Source organism: Narcine bancroftii, chromosome 4 (genome assembly GCF_036971445.1).
Source record: "Narcine bancroftii isolate sNarBan1 chromosome 4, sNarBan1.hap1, whole genome shotgun sequence".
NCBI classification, from domain to species: domain Eukaryota; kingdom Metazoa; phylum Chordata; class Chondrichthyes; order Torpediniformes; family Narcinidae; genus Narcine; species Narcine bancroftii.
Window position 1 is genome coordinate 267968677 of NC_091472.1, and position 14491 is coordinate 267983167.

General features: G+C 42.4%; 1 long non-coding RNA gene across 3 annotated transcripts in view; it reads left to right on the forward strand.

Annotated features, from left to right (window-relative positions):
- Positions 1-14491, forward strand: part of LOC138761951 (uncharacterized) — a 70772-nt gene that overhangs the window by 39786 nt on the left and 16495 nt on the right. Inside the window, exon 3 of one of the 3 annotated variants that reach the window (XR_011356649.1) lies at positions 6678-6800. The exons of the other annotated variants lie outside the window; for them this stretch is intronic. This is a non-coding gene — a long non-coding RNA (uncharacterized lncRNA). Of the gene's footprint in view, positions 1-6677; positions 6801-14491 lie in introns of those variants that run through there. 3 annotated transcript variants of the gene reach the window in all.

Consider the following 14491-nt stretch of genomic DNA (forward strand, 5'->3'; position numbering starts at 1 on the left):
GCAAAATGTGTGAATTTGGTGGACTGACTGACTCACTGATAAAAGACAGACTTGTGTTTGGTATTCCAGATAATAGTCTAAGGGAAAGACTGCTAAGAGAGCAAAATCTAGACCTGGAAAAAGCCATAGCACTCTGTAGGACTACAGAAACTGCAAAATTGCAGGCAAAAGAGCTGTTCAATGAAACTAATTGCATAGTGGATGCAGTGAACAAGAACAGACAGAAACTGTTTAACAAAAAGTGTGTCAAAGTGGAAAGAGAGGGGTGGCCAACAAATAAAAATGAAAAACAATTGAAAGCCATTTTGTCGATATGGTACACAACTCCTACCAAAAAAGTGTCCAGCGTATGGTAAAACATGCAATATGTACAACAAAAGCAACCATTATGTCCATTGCTGTAAGAACCAAGTGCAACAAAGCAAAGTTCATGCAATAGATGAAAGGGAGATAGAGGAATTCTATGTAGATGTTGTGACTGAAAATAAGAAAGAAAACAGAGACTGGATGTTGAGATTAAAAGTGAATGACATAAACATTTCAGTTAAATTGGATACTGGAGCACAAATTAATGTAATATCAGAGACAGATTTTAAGAAGATTAGACCAAGACCAAAGATGTATGGAACAAAAGTGAAGGTGACAGGATATTCAGATACTGATATACCAGTGCAAGGAGAATGCATGGTCAAAGTGAAACACAAGGACAAAGAACATATGCTAGCATTCATCATGGCACCAAAGGACATATAGGCCATATAAGGTTTAACAGCCTGTGAGAAACTGAACATGGTAAAAAGAATCCTCGTTGTGGAAAGCAAAGGAGAGGCAGTCTATGATGAACTCATGCAAGAATACTATTTCAGGGTCTAGGCTGCCTTCCAGAACACATGATCAGAGTGGATAAACGTGTGCCACCAATAACACATCCATGCAGAAAAGTTCCATTTGCACTTCAAAAGCAATTAAAAGCAGAGTTGGACAGGATGGAAAGCCTGAACATGATTCAGCAGATAGATGAGCCAACGGGGTGGGTGAGTTCACTTGTCATTGTGAACAAAAAGAATGGATAGCTTAGAATATGCCTGGATCCAAGAAATCTAAATAGAGCAATAAAGAGAGAACACTATAACCTTCCAATACGTGAAGAAATCATGACACAGTTTGCAAATGCAAAGTTTTTTCAGCAAGTTAGATGCATCATTAGGATTTTGGCAGTTAAAATTGGATGAAGCAAGTTCAAGACTGTGCGCGTTCAATAGTCTATTTGGCAGATACAGATTCCTAAGGTTACCATTCAGAATTGCCTTAGCTCCTGAAGTGTATGACAAAACTATCAATATGGTCTATGGACACCTGGATGGAGTTGATACCTCAATGGATGATATCAAAATATGGGGTATCATGAGAATGGAGCAGGATGAGAGACTAAGGAAAGTGCTTGAAGCAACAAGAAAATCAAACCTGAAGTTGAATAGAGAGAAATGCCAGCTCGGGGTGACATAACTAATATGTGTAGGAGATATTATTGGCAGTGAGGGCATCAGACCAGATCTCAGAAAGGTGTCTGCCATTTGGAACATGCCAAGGCCACAATGCAAAAAGGACGTACAGAGGTTTAATGGAATGGTCAACTATATGTATAAATTCATATCCAACCCCTCAAAAAAGATGGCTCCATTGAGAAGAAGAACAGAAAAGAACATTGAATGGGAGTAGGATCATGACCATGAAAAGTCATGGAGTGAACAAAAGAAACTGCTCACAGAGGAACCAGTTCTGAGGTTTTACGACCCAGCGAGACCAATCAAGATATCATCAGATACATCACATAGTGGGCTCTGTGCAGTTCTGCAAAAATATGATGACTGGCAGCCCATTGTGTAAGCATCATGCTCAATGACAGACGCGGAGACGCAATCTGCTCAAATTGAAAAGGAGCTGGTCAGCATCACATATGCCTGTGAAAGATTTCATCAGTTTGTGTCAGGATAAGCAACCTGTGTAGAGACTGACCATAAGCCTTTGATTGCATTGTTCCAAAAGTCATTAAATGAATGTCCACTTAGAATACAAAGAATGATGATTAGGCTGCCACGCTATACACTGAATGTGGCGTACACTCCGGGTAATCTAATGTACACAGCAGACATGTTGTCTAGAGCTGTTGGCACCAGAGAGTCCGCAAACACCAAAATGGATGAAGATGTGAATGCCTTCGTGGACATGATCACATGTGAACTGCCCATATTAGATGCAAAAATGGAGCTCATAAAGTCAGAGACAAACAAAGATGAAGCACTGAGACAACTGAGAAAAAAACATCTTGGATGGATGGCCCAACATGAAGCAGAATTGCTCACCTGACATTGCAGAGTACTGGAACTGCAGGGCAGAACTATCAGTGCAGGGAGGAACTATCATCTACAAAGGAAGCAAAATCCTTATCCCAAAGAGTCTGAGAAAAGAGATGCTAAAAAGGATCCATGGAGGACATCTCGGAATCAAAAAGTGTAAGAAAAGAGCACAAGAGGTGATGTACTGGCCAAGAATCAACAATGATGTAACAAATGAAGTGTCAAACTGTACAATATGCCAGAAATATCAAGCAAGCAATCCCGCAGAACAACTAAAGCCACACTCAACACCATACTGACCTTACAAGAAGGTAGGTGCTGACCTATTCGAATGTCAAAGGAAGGACTATCTTGTAGTCACAGAGTATTACTCTCTGTATCCAGAGGTGTGTAGACTGAACACCACCACTGCAGGTGCTATAATAACAGGTATAAAAGCCATATTCTCCAGACATGGCACAGCAAGCGAGGTCTTCACAGACAATGGACTCCAGTTTTGCAATTTAAAGTTCCAACAGTTTACTAAAGAGTGGGACTTTGTACACACCATGTCAAGTCCTCATTTTCCACAGTCCAAGGGTCTAGTGGAAAAATCAGTACAGACAATGAAAAGACTGATGTACAAGGCAAAATACAGTGGAACAGACTTCTACCAGAGCATGCTAATATACCGCACAATGCCGCTCGAGTATGGTATGTCATTAGCACAACTCCTTATGGAACGTAGGCCAAGATCAAACTTACCCATTATGGAGAACCTCCTAAAAACAAGAGAGGGGGAGAATGTGAGGAAGTTCAAAGAACAACAGAAAGAAAAGCAAAAGTATTGCTTTGACAGAGGAACAAAAAAGCTACCTGAACTCTACACTGGTGGCCAAGTAAGGCTAAAAAACAAAACAAACTTATGGACTTGGAAGGGAACTGTCCTTAGTGAAGTCCAACCAAGATCATACACCATTCGGACAAATGAAGGTGCTGTTCTGCGAAGAAATCATCAAGATCTTCAAATGGGACCAGCCACAGTAGTTGGAAAGGCAGATACTGTCGAACAACCTAAATGCACATCTGAGAAAACTCCGTCTGAGGCAACAACTCAGATTCAAGGACAATCAATCAGGAGATCATCAAGAGATGTAAATCCTCCTAAGAGACTCACTGAGCAAATTTAAAGACTCCTGTTATAGAATTAAATAGTACTATCTTATTCACTCTTCAAGTTTTAGTGTTTGTAAATGTGAACACACAAAACAAGTTTTAAAAATGTTAACAATGTTGATATTAATGAAAATGTAAATACTTTGTGTTAAAGTTAAAATTGCAGTGTTATACAAAGAAAACATGTTAGTTAAAAGTAAGTTACTTTTGTTTTAAGAAAGGAAGATGGTTAATCAATGGCATTTTAGGTGAACTTATAAGTTGATAAGGAAATTAACCACACCATGGAAACTGGGGGAAATTCCATTTCATGAACTGGTCAAGCTCAAGGGGAACCATCACAATCCGAAACCTTCTGTGATGGTCCAATGATTTAAGTTTCACAGCCTTTCCAGGAAGCCAGCGCAGACTATGGCCAATTTTGTGGCTGAGCTTCAGCTGCTATCGGACCATTGTGATTTCGAGGCAGTATTGGATGTCACGCTCTGTGAAAGTTTGGTATGTAGCATTAATAATGATGCCATACAATAATGCTTGTTGGGGGAAACCCCCACCACTGACTTTCAAGAAAGCTCTAGAAATTGCCCAAGGCATGGAGATGGCTGCTAATAATGCTAAGGATATCCAGAAAGGATATCAGGGTAGGGGCGGGGGGGTTGGTTTGGTGGTCGCAGTAAGCGGCAGTGTACCGAGTCAGGAGGGAAATTGGTATACAGACAAAGCAGGTGGAATGTTTTTGGTGTGGAGGGGGACTCTATGTAAAGTTCAAACTCAGGGCAGCCCATACCTCATTTAGGGATGTTATATGTAGATCTCTCAACTGAGGGTCAGAAGGCAGAAGCCAGACTAGTGATAGCTAAAGGTCACTGGCCCAGTCTTTATGAGCTGTGATTGGCTTCATAAAATCCAGCTCCACTGGCATGAAATTAAGTATGCACACACAGCGGAGGACATTCTGCAACTGTACAGTGATCTTTTCAGGGATGAGTTGGGCACATTGAAGGGCGTGACAGTGAAACTCAATGTTAACCCTGAGGCCACACCACGTTTTATTTTAAGTCCAAGGTGGTGCCCTATGACATGAAAAACAAGGTCAAGAAGGAGCTGAAACATTTACAGCAGTTGGGCATCATTGAGTCCGTCCAGTTTTCAAGGTGGGCGGCACCCATTGTTCCAGTTTTGAAGGCAGACAAAATGGTGATATGTGGGGACAATAAGCTTATGGTGAATCAGGTCTCTAAGTGGACCCATTGCTAGGGATGGATGACCTGTTTGCAATCCTGTCAGGGGTAAGCTATTCACAAAGTTAGACATGAGCCACACTTACCAACAGCTGCTGCTTGACGAGGATTCAAAGGAGTACGTCATAATTAGCATGCATAAGGGATTATTTAAATACAATTGCCTGGTGTTTGGAGTGGCATCCAGCCCCACCATTTTCCAAAGGACAATGGCCACCTTGCTGCAGAGGATTTTGCATGTAGCAGTATATCTGGATGATATTTTGATCATCGGGGCCATGGAGGTGGAGCATCTGGCTAACTTGGGACAAGTTGCAGGGCTGCGATTAAAATGCAGAAAATATGTGTTCCTGGCACTGAGTGCGACCTGCCTGGGACACAAGATCACACCTGAAGGCATCTTCCCAGTGGAGTACAAAGTGAGAGCTATCAAGGAGGCTCCAAGGCGTCATGGAACTTAGATCATTTTTGGGCATGGTGAATTATTATGGCAAGTTTCTTCCTGATCTTTCAAGGGTTTTGGCCCCACTGTACAAGCTGTTGCAGAATAGCACCAAGTGGCAGAGGAGTGAAGAGCAGGAGAAAGTTTTCAAGGACATGAAAGAACTCCTTCACTCAGTGAAGCTGCTGATCCACTATGACACAGATAAAGAGATCATCCTTTCATGTGATGCCTTGCCTTATGAAGTAGTTCCCTCTCATATAATGGATGACTGTGTAGAGAAGCCCATTGGTTTTGTTTCACATATCCCAACAGCTGCTGAGAAGGGATATTCACAACTTGACAAAGAAGGTCTGGCCAGTGATTTTGTGGTCAAATAGTTCCATCAGAACCTCTATGATGTTCATTCACAATTTATACAGATCATTAACTACTGATGAGCCTGTTCAGTGAGACCAGATGCATCCCACCACTAGCCTCAGCTAGGATATAGTGTTAGGCTCTCATGTCATCAGTCTATTGTGTACAGAGCAGATGGGGATAATGAAAACACCGAGCTGAGTTGTCTACCTTTACCAGAGACACCGGATACTACATATGTGCCTCCTGAGACAGTGTTTTCATTGGAAAGGCTGTCGGAGACACCTGTAAAGGTGACTCAGATAAAGCAGTGGACAGAGAGGGACACCGTCCTGACTCAAGTCAAGACTTTCCTTTTACAAGGATGGCCCATTATCCTGGAAGGAGAGGAACAATTGAGTCTGCAGGATGGCTGCATTTTCTGGGGGGTGGGGGTCATTGTGCCTCCCCCTGGCCATTCAAAGATTGTGGAGGAAGTTCATGTGACTCATCCAGGGGTATCTTGAATGAAAAGCCTTGCAAGATGGTAAGTCTGGTGGCCAAGAATGGATCAGGATCAGGAGGACAAGGTGAAATCATGCACACTATGTAGATCAATCAGAAAATGCCACCAACAGCTCCTTTGCACCCCTGGGAAAGGCCAGACTGCATTTGGATTTTTCTGGCCCTTTTATGGGGCAGATATTTCTAGTAATGGTGGATGCGAATTCCAAATGGGTAGAAGCTCATATCATGGGCAATATTACAGCCCATTCAACCATAGACAATCTCAAGCGAGTGCTTGCAGTCCAGGAGTTGCTTGGCACTCTGGTCACTGATAATGGCCAGATCACAGTGCACTAGCAAACCTTCTGACAGACTAAATCTTTGATTGGAGTTTTTTTTTAGTACACTGAATGGGAATATGCCACGGTTTTTAGATGTTTTTATATTATTAAAGTGTTGCTGAGATGTTATTAAATTTTATGAGTTTGCAAGCTAAATTATACCATTGTTCTTTATATTTGGGACATGCTTAATTCTAATGGGGGAGAAGTGTAATGTGAAATGTTTTTTAAAATGAGGCTGAGAGGGGTTTATATCCTGTCCGTCTTCTTTCCTTCCTGTCTGCCTTGTATATAGCTTGAAGGCCTTAATGTGTGTAAGAGACGAAACAACAGACGAAGAAGACAAGTCTCTGTATGTGTGTGTATTTGATTTTTCTGCTTCAAATAAAGTTGTTCTTTCGAGTTTGAAGTTGTCCCACAGTTTCTATGACCTGAGTTCAAATCTGACCACCGCTGTTGACTTTGGAAATTTTCTCTGTAATCAAGTGGGTTTCCCCCAGTGCTCCACTTTCCTCATACATCCCAAGGCTAACTGTACACAGTAAATTTATTCTACTGTGTCAGCAAGTCAATAGATTTGAGGAGAGTTGTTGAGAATGTATGGAAAATAAAATGGGGTTACTGCAGCATTAGTTTAAATGAGTGCATGATGGTTGGTGCAGACTTGGTGATTCAAAGGGCCTGATTGCATGCACTGCAACTCTTTGACTTCTGGCAGAGTAAGCTTGAAGGGTCAGATGACTTTCTGTTCCTTTATTTTTGTTGCTTCTCTCTTAAGTGCATGCAAAACATGTTTGGGCCAATATTTGAGATTATTGTGGCGAATATCACACTATTATTAAAAGACACTTACTGTGTTTGAATAAAACAAGTAATTCTTGTATTTCCAGATTATTCTTGAAGCAAGTAGCTTGTTAAGCTCTTACACAAACCACTAGGCAGTTAGGTGTCAACCATATGGTGGCATAAGTATAACATGTTCTAGATTTCTTTTTCCTAAAGGAATTAGTTAAATAGATGGAATTTTCATTGTTTTATTACAGATGCTAACTTTTTGCTTTGGATCACTTTTTCTGGACAGCTGCAATTAATTGACTATTGCTATTCCACTCAAACACTATCACATACAAGCCACATCTAAGATAGATGACAGATTTTCTTTCCCAAAGGATATTAGTGAAACAAATAGATTTTTACCCAAGAGCTAGAAGTTCCATTTCAGTCCGACAACCACATCAAAGAAGGCAAAATGTTCTGTGTTTACGTCGTGGATGCTTTAGATTTAATACTAGATTTGATATGTGCTACTGTGATAGTACAGACCTATCACCAATGTATATAGTTACAGTATCTAGAGTGTAATGACTGTGCTTACAGTGATTGGCTGAGAGCTTAGCCATGCCTACTGTCTGGGCCTTAAAGGGTTGTGTCCCTAGCCAGTCATATTCATTCCGGACTGGTCGGCCACCTGTGAGGAGCTCCTGTCTTTTGCTAATAAAAGCCTTGGTTTGGATCAACAAGTCTTTGGTTCTTTTGACGAGCTCTACAGCTACTCCTTCACTTCAGACACTCCTAGGATCGGCACACTTTTACTATGCAATAACATTATAAGTAGAAAGCTCTAAATTGTTTAGCTCGTTAATTGTGTTCCTATTGTCAATTACCTACACATCTGCCAATCTAATTCATCATCTTATTTTCACTCTACAGTCACTTTCAGGGTTCAACCATTAACTGGATCAATGGATTTAAATGTAATATTAAATTTCTGAATCTCGTACTTCAAATAGCGTTTCAAATACCACGGATCATGCCGATTTTGGCATGAAATCTTTGAAGTTGAATATATCCCAAACTTTTTGCAATAACAAACATTGAAAGAGCATCTGCCACTAACAGTTCTGTTGATGCACTTTATCTCCACAATTATACATGCCCATCAAGTCAGATTGAATGATATAAAAGGTAATGTTTTCCAAAGTTTTATGGTGTTAAAGGTTACAGAACATAGAACATCACAGGACAGTGCAGGTCCTCAGCTCCCAATGTTGTGCTGACCTTTAGATCTTGCGTCCCACATAACCCATATGCTTGTCTAGTAATCTCTTGAATTCACCAATGTACCTGCCTCCACCATTGACTCAGCTAGTGCATTCCATGTGCCAACCACTCTCTGGGTAAAACACCTTCCTCAAAAATCCCTTGAACTTCCCACCCATTACCTTAAAGCCATGCCCTCTTGTGGTGCCTTGGGAAGGAGGTGTAGGCTGTCCACTATCTGTTCCATTTAATATCTTGTATCATCATGTTTACCCCTCGTAGTCAAGGATGATCACCTTCGTTCCATTGATCCACAGAGCGAAGATGCCTGTGCATGTATTTATTTAATGTGTACTTGATGTTGCACTTCCAGAAGCACACGATCCTTCACAAATCAATCAATGAATTCCAATGGCATGGAAATCACAATTTGAGCTGATGGATTTGTTGTGGCCTTCATCCACCTTCACAGCCATTGAGTTCAGAGTAATTTCATCTGCCTGTTCCACCGTTGAGGTCTTAGCTGGATCGTTCTTTGTCAGGGACCTCACCCTCAACCCAACCACCATGGGTGACCCTACCAGGAGCATAGCTCCAGATGGCATCGCTCTCGGGATCACAGCACCACACAATCTTCTCCATCACAACAAGATGACAATCCACACAGAAGAATATCTTGTCTCCTCTCATCCTCCTTCTCTCCAAAGAGTAAAGCCCTAGCTCGCTTAATCTCTGTTCATAATGCATACTCTCAGCATCCTGGTAAATCTCCTCTGCAACCTTTCCAACATTCCACGTTTTTCCTATAATGAGGTGACCTGGGCTCAGTACTCCAACTAAGGTCTAACCAGTATTTTGTAGAGGTGCATCATTACCTCATGGCTCTTAAACTCAATCCCTCAACTTATGAAAGCTAACACCCCATAAGATTTCTTAACAACCCTGTCTTCCTGCGAGGCAACTTTCAGAGATCTGTGGACATGGACCCCCAGGTCCCTCTGATCTTCCACACTACCAAGAATTCTGCCATTAACTTTGTACTCTGCCTTGGAGTTTGTCCTTCCAAAGTTTACCACCTCACACTTCTCCGGATTGAACTTCATCTTCCACTTCTCAGCCCAGCTCTGGATCCTTTCAATATCCCTCTGCAATCTTCCACAACACCACCAACCTTGCCAACCTAGCCCTCTATACAGTCATCCAAGTTGTTAATAAAAATCATGAAAAGCAGAGGTCCCAGAACCGCTCCTTGTGGGACACCACTAGTCATAGCCCTCCATCCAAATATAGGCAAGCAAATTCTGAATCCACATAGCCAAGCTTCCCTGGATCCCATGCCTTCTGACTTTCTGAATAAGCCTACCATGTGGAACCTTTTAAATGCTTTACTAAAATCCATGTAGACCACATCCATCACACTAACCTGAAAAATATGACTGGTAACCTCCTCAAAGAGCTCTATCAGACTTGTGACACATAATCCGCCCTTCACAAAGCCATGCTGACTATTCCTGATCAGACCAATATTCTCGAAATGCCCATAGATCCTATCTCTAAGAATCCTCTCCAACCTCTTGCCCACTGCAGACATAAGGCTCACTGGTCTGGACATTCCCTGCTACCTTTTTTGAACAAGGGGACAATATCTGCCATACTCCAATCCTCTGGGACCATTCCCATGGATAACAAAGACACAAAGATCCTAGCCAGAGGCTCAGCAATTTCTTCCCTCACCTTATGGAGTAGCCTGGGGAATATTCCGTCAGACTCCGGGGATGTATCCATCCTAATGCATTTTAAATGCTCCAGCACACCTCTCTCTTAATATCAACATGCTCTAGAACATTAACCCCACCCATACTGCCCTCACTGTCATCAAGATCCCTCTCCTTGGTGAATACTGAAGGGAAGTATTCATTGAGGACCTCACCCACTTCCACAGCCTCCAGGCACATCTTCCCACCTTTATCTCTAATCAGTCCTACCTTCACTCCTGTCACTTTTCTGGTCTTTACATAAGTGAAGAATGCCTTAGGGTTTTCCTTAACTTTACTTGGCAAGGCCTTCTTATGCCCCCTTCTTGCTCTCCTCAGCCCCCTCTTAAATTCCTTTCTTGCTACCGATATTCCTCGAGACCTATCTGATCCTTGTTGCCTATATCTCATGTGTGCTGCCTTCTTCTACGTGACTAGATTTTAGACCTTTCTTGTCAACCATAGTTCCTTCACACTACCATTCTTTCTCTGCCTCACTGGAACAAATTATTCCCTTACATCAGGGGTTCCCAACCTTTTTGTTCCTCTGTACCCCTTTGGAATTTTTATAGGTTCCCGCGTACCCCTAAAAATTAAGGATAAAAAAAAAACACGGCATTGTGCAATCTGACTGCAGATTACAATAACATGTATTGTACAGTAGTGGTTATTTTCTCAGACCCAATGTACCCCCTGAAAAATGCAAATGTACCACTGGGGGTATATGTACCCCAGGTTGGGAACCCCTGCCTTACACCATGCAAGATATCCTTAAATATTGACCTCATCTCCATAGTACATTTTCCTGTAAAAATGTCATCTTAATTCACACCTGCAAGTTCTAGTCTTATAGCCCCATAATTTGCCCTCTCCCAATTAAATATTTTTCTGTCTGACTCTATCCTTGTCACAACCACAAAGAAGACTCGCCAACAGCAATACTTTATGGGATGTTTGAAGAGATTCAGTATGTCACTGAAGACTCCCAAAAAACTTCTACAGGTGTACAGTGGAGAGCATTCTGGCTGGTGGCATCACTGCCTGGTACGGAGGAGCCAACTGTCAGGACAAGGGTAAACTCCAGAGGGCTGTTAACTCAGCCTGCGATATCACAGGCACCAGACTTCACTCCATCGAGGACATCCACTAGAGACAATGTCTTAAAAAGGCAGTCTCTATCCTCAAAGACCCCCCCCCCCCACCACCACATAACCACACAGGCCATGCCCTCTTCACCCTGCTACCATCGGCAAAAGAGGTACAGGAGCCTTAAAACAAGCACTCAGCAGAACAAAGACCGCTTCTTTCCCACTGTCATCAGATTCCTGAATATTCAATGAACCAAAGACAGAGTCTTTCTTTGTGTGCACTATGTTGTTTTTTTAATGTATTGTTGTAAAAGTGGTTTATATGAATATTTACATTGCACTGCTACTGCAAACACTGAATTTCATGATTTGTTCATGACAATATTAAAGGCCAGGGAGTGGTGGTAACTGTCCCCCAAATGTTCACCCACTACCTGACCCAATTCATTACTTAATACTAGATCTAATGTGGCATTCCCCTAGTCAGCCTGGCAACGTACTGTGACACTTAACAAATTCTGCCCCATCTAAACCTTTGGCACGAACAATTAATCAGAATGTCTATATCCTCATTAAATCACACACCTACCTCATCACCATTATGTACTCTGCCATTTTTGACTGTCAAGCCTATTTTTTTAGTACAGGACCACTTCTTTTTATGTTGTACTGTATATCAATTATTTAGATGATGGAATTAATGGCTTTGTGGCCAAGTTTTCAGATGCTACAAAGGTAGGTGGAGGAGCAGGTAGTGTTGAAGAAACATGGAGGCTGAAGAAGGACTTGGGCACATTAGGAGAATGAGTAGCGATATGGGCAATGAGAATGAGTGAGAAAATGGATCAGCTCATGATAGAATGGTGGGGCAGACAAAATTGGCTGAATAGCCTATTTGTGCTATGGTGTAAATCATTACTATGAATTATAAAGAAGGATCTGAAAATAGAACACTGTTGGAAAACCACCAATGAGGTCTGAATCTCAGAAAGAACTATTATACAACTGGCAAAATCGTTCGAAAATTCACTTACAATCTTGGATCCCAATAACTATCACTTCTTTTGAATTTGATTAGTTTTGCACAGCGGTTCCCAAACTGGGTTTTGCGGAAGCCAGGGGTTCCGTGGAAAGGCATAAGGGTTCGACAGAAGAAATGACAGGGAATTATAACGATCTACTTTTTTCTTAAATTACTTTTTACCTCTGCCTTTAATTCAGTTTGCTTCTGGGGGAAGACAAGATGGCAGCCGTAGGAGGGGAAGGGAGAGGTGGTGCCAAACCAGACTCAAGAAACACCAAACAGCACTGTGAACAATTTCCGAAATACTCAGAAACCACATGGCGAGATTGCACCTTATCTCCGCTGAAGGAGCCGAAGGTGCAGTTGCAACTCGGAAGTGTGTTAGGGAGCATGCGTGGTTTTATCCAACACCCTGACTCTCACAGGTGAGGCCTGCGACTGTGGGCCAAAATTGGCACCGTGCCGTCGTTGAGATGATGCACACGGTGGTTTCTGGGAGCTGGTGGCAGCGGCATGAAGATTTACAATGTGTGCGAGGAAGGGGCACCTGTGGTAAGTGGACAATAGGAGGAGTGCGTAGCCACCAGTGTCTTGACCGATGGCAGGTACAACTAAATGAGAGGCCAGTAGCGAGTGACACCCAGATGGCCAGGCCCTCACTGGGTAGCAAGAGTCAGCGGGGGTGGGCAAGGGGTGTTAGCGGCAATCGAGTTGCAGCTGGGAACATGAACGCCGGGGGTAAGCTTGGCCTGCGACAGGCAAGGTCAATGGGGTCCTTACTAAAGCTCACCCAAGTGCTCGGGTGGTAGTTAATCTGCTACTGATGAGTTTATTTACTTTCTTACTATGCTTGTGTATATACCAGGTCTTTTAAACTGTAATTGATGTTATTGATTATTGGGGTTCCACATTTTCCGAGTGCTCCCCAAAAGGGTTTTGTGAGCTAAAAAGTTTGGGAAGCCCTGGTCTAATACATCAAAAGCAATCCATGTGGGCTACAAAGGCTCTGTCAGCATTAAGTTCTTGATTTGGTTACAAGGAGAGTCAATTGTGAGTCAGACATGACCTTCCCTTATATCCATGTTAACTCCCTAATCAACCAGTGCTTTCCTCAAGGGTTTATACTGGTCTTCAAAAAGATGGGGAGAAAGCAGAAAAATGGGGTTAAAAGAAAAAAATACATTATTTGAATGGTGGAAAAAACAATGGGCCATTAGCCTAATTCTGCTCCTGTCTTATGTAAATATAGTTAGTTTCATCCAAAACCAAGCACAACATTCACTTCACTAACCTTTTTAATCCCTGCTTACTTTGGATATTGATCTTCTCCTACATCATCTACTGTTCACTCATCAGCTCAAGCAGGTATCTTTTTAGTAGTAGTAGTAGCTTTATTTGTCACTTTAAGAAAAAAATGAGATGTTTCCCCGAATCCGCGGCCCTACATTGAAATAACATAACAACGAACAGTGTAGGAACAGAAGCACCAGGTTCCAAGAGGCCACTGCGAGCGACTGCTGCACCATCATCTCAACCCTTAGCCACTACTATATCCCCACATGACAGTGACATATCACAAAATTAAACTATCTCTCTTACACACAAACACATCTCCAATTACTTAAAATGAATATAATAAACAGTGCCACAATACATTGATTTTTCAGAGGATGTGCCCATGGTTACAGAAGAGACAAGTTGAATTATGTCTTTAGGTGTTAAAATGTCCACTAGAGACCATTCACCAGGTTTCCTGGCATCTGCTGGACTCTAGATGTTAAACTGTCTTTTTTAAAGGGAAAACTACTCTCACAGTTCACTGTCTCTCGAGGTCAAAGCCACGGCATCTCCCCTACGAGGCTTCAGTGTTCCTGGACATGCATCTTCAGAACCCCCAAACTGGGCCCACGACTCTGCCACTCCAGAAACCTTGGGACACCTCCTCCAACTGCGCCACGCCGCCTTTATGATTCCCGGCAACAGGCAACATCAATTCTGATACTGAAGACCACAACGCTCCAGCGGATGCCTTGATCCCCTCAGCTTTTCGAGTTCGCAATGTAAGCTCCGTCGCCTCACTCTTCGGGTCCGTAGACTTTTCAGCCTCTTTCAGAGGTCTGCTTTTGCTTGGCATTCCCCAAATTTCAATGTCCAACTCCCTGTGTTCCAATCTCATCCTCGTCAGCTCAAGGATTGAGCATGG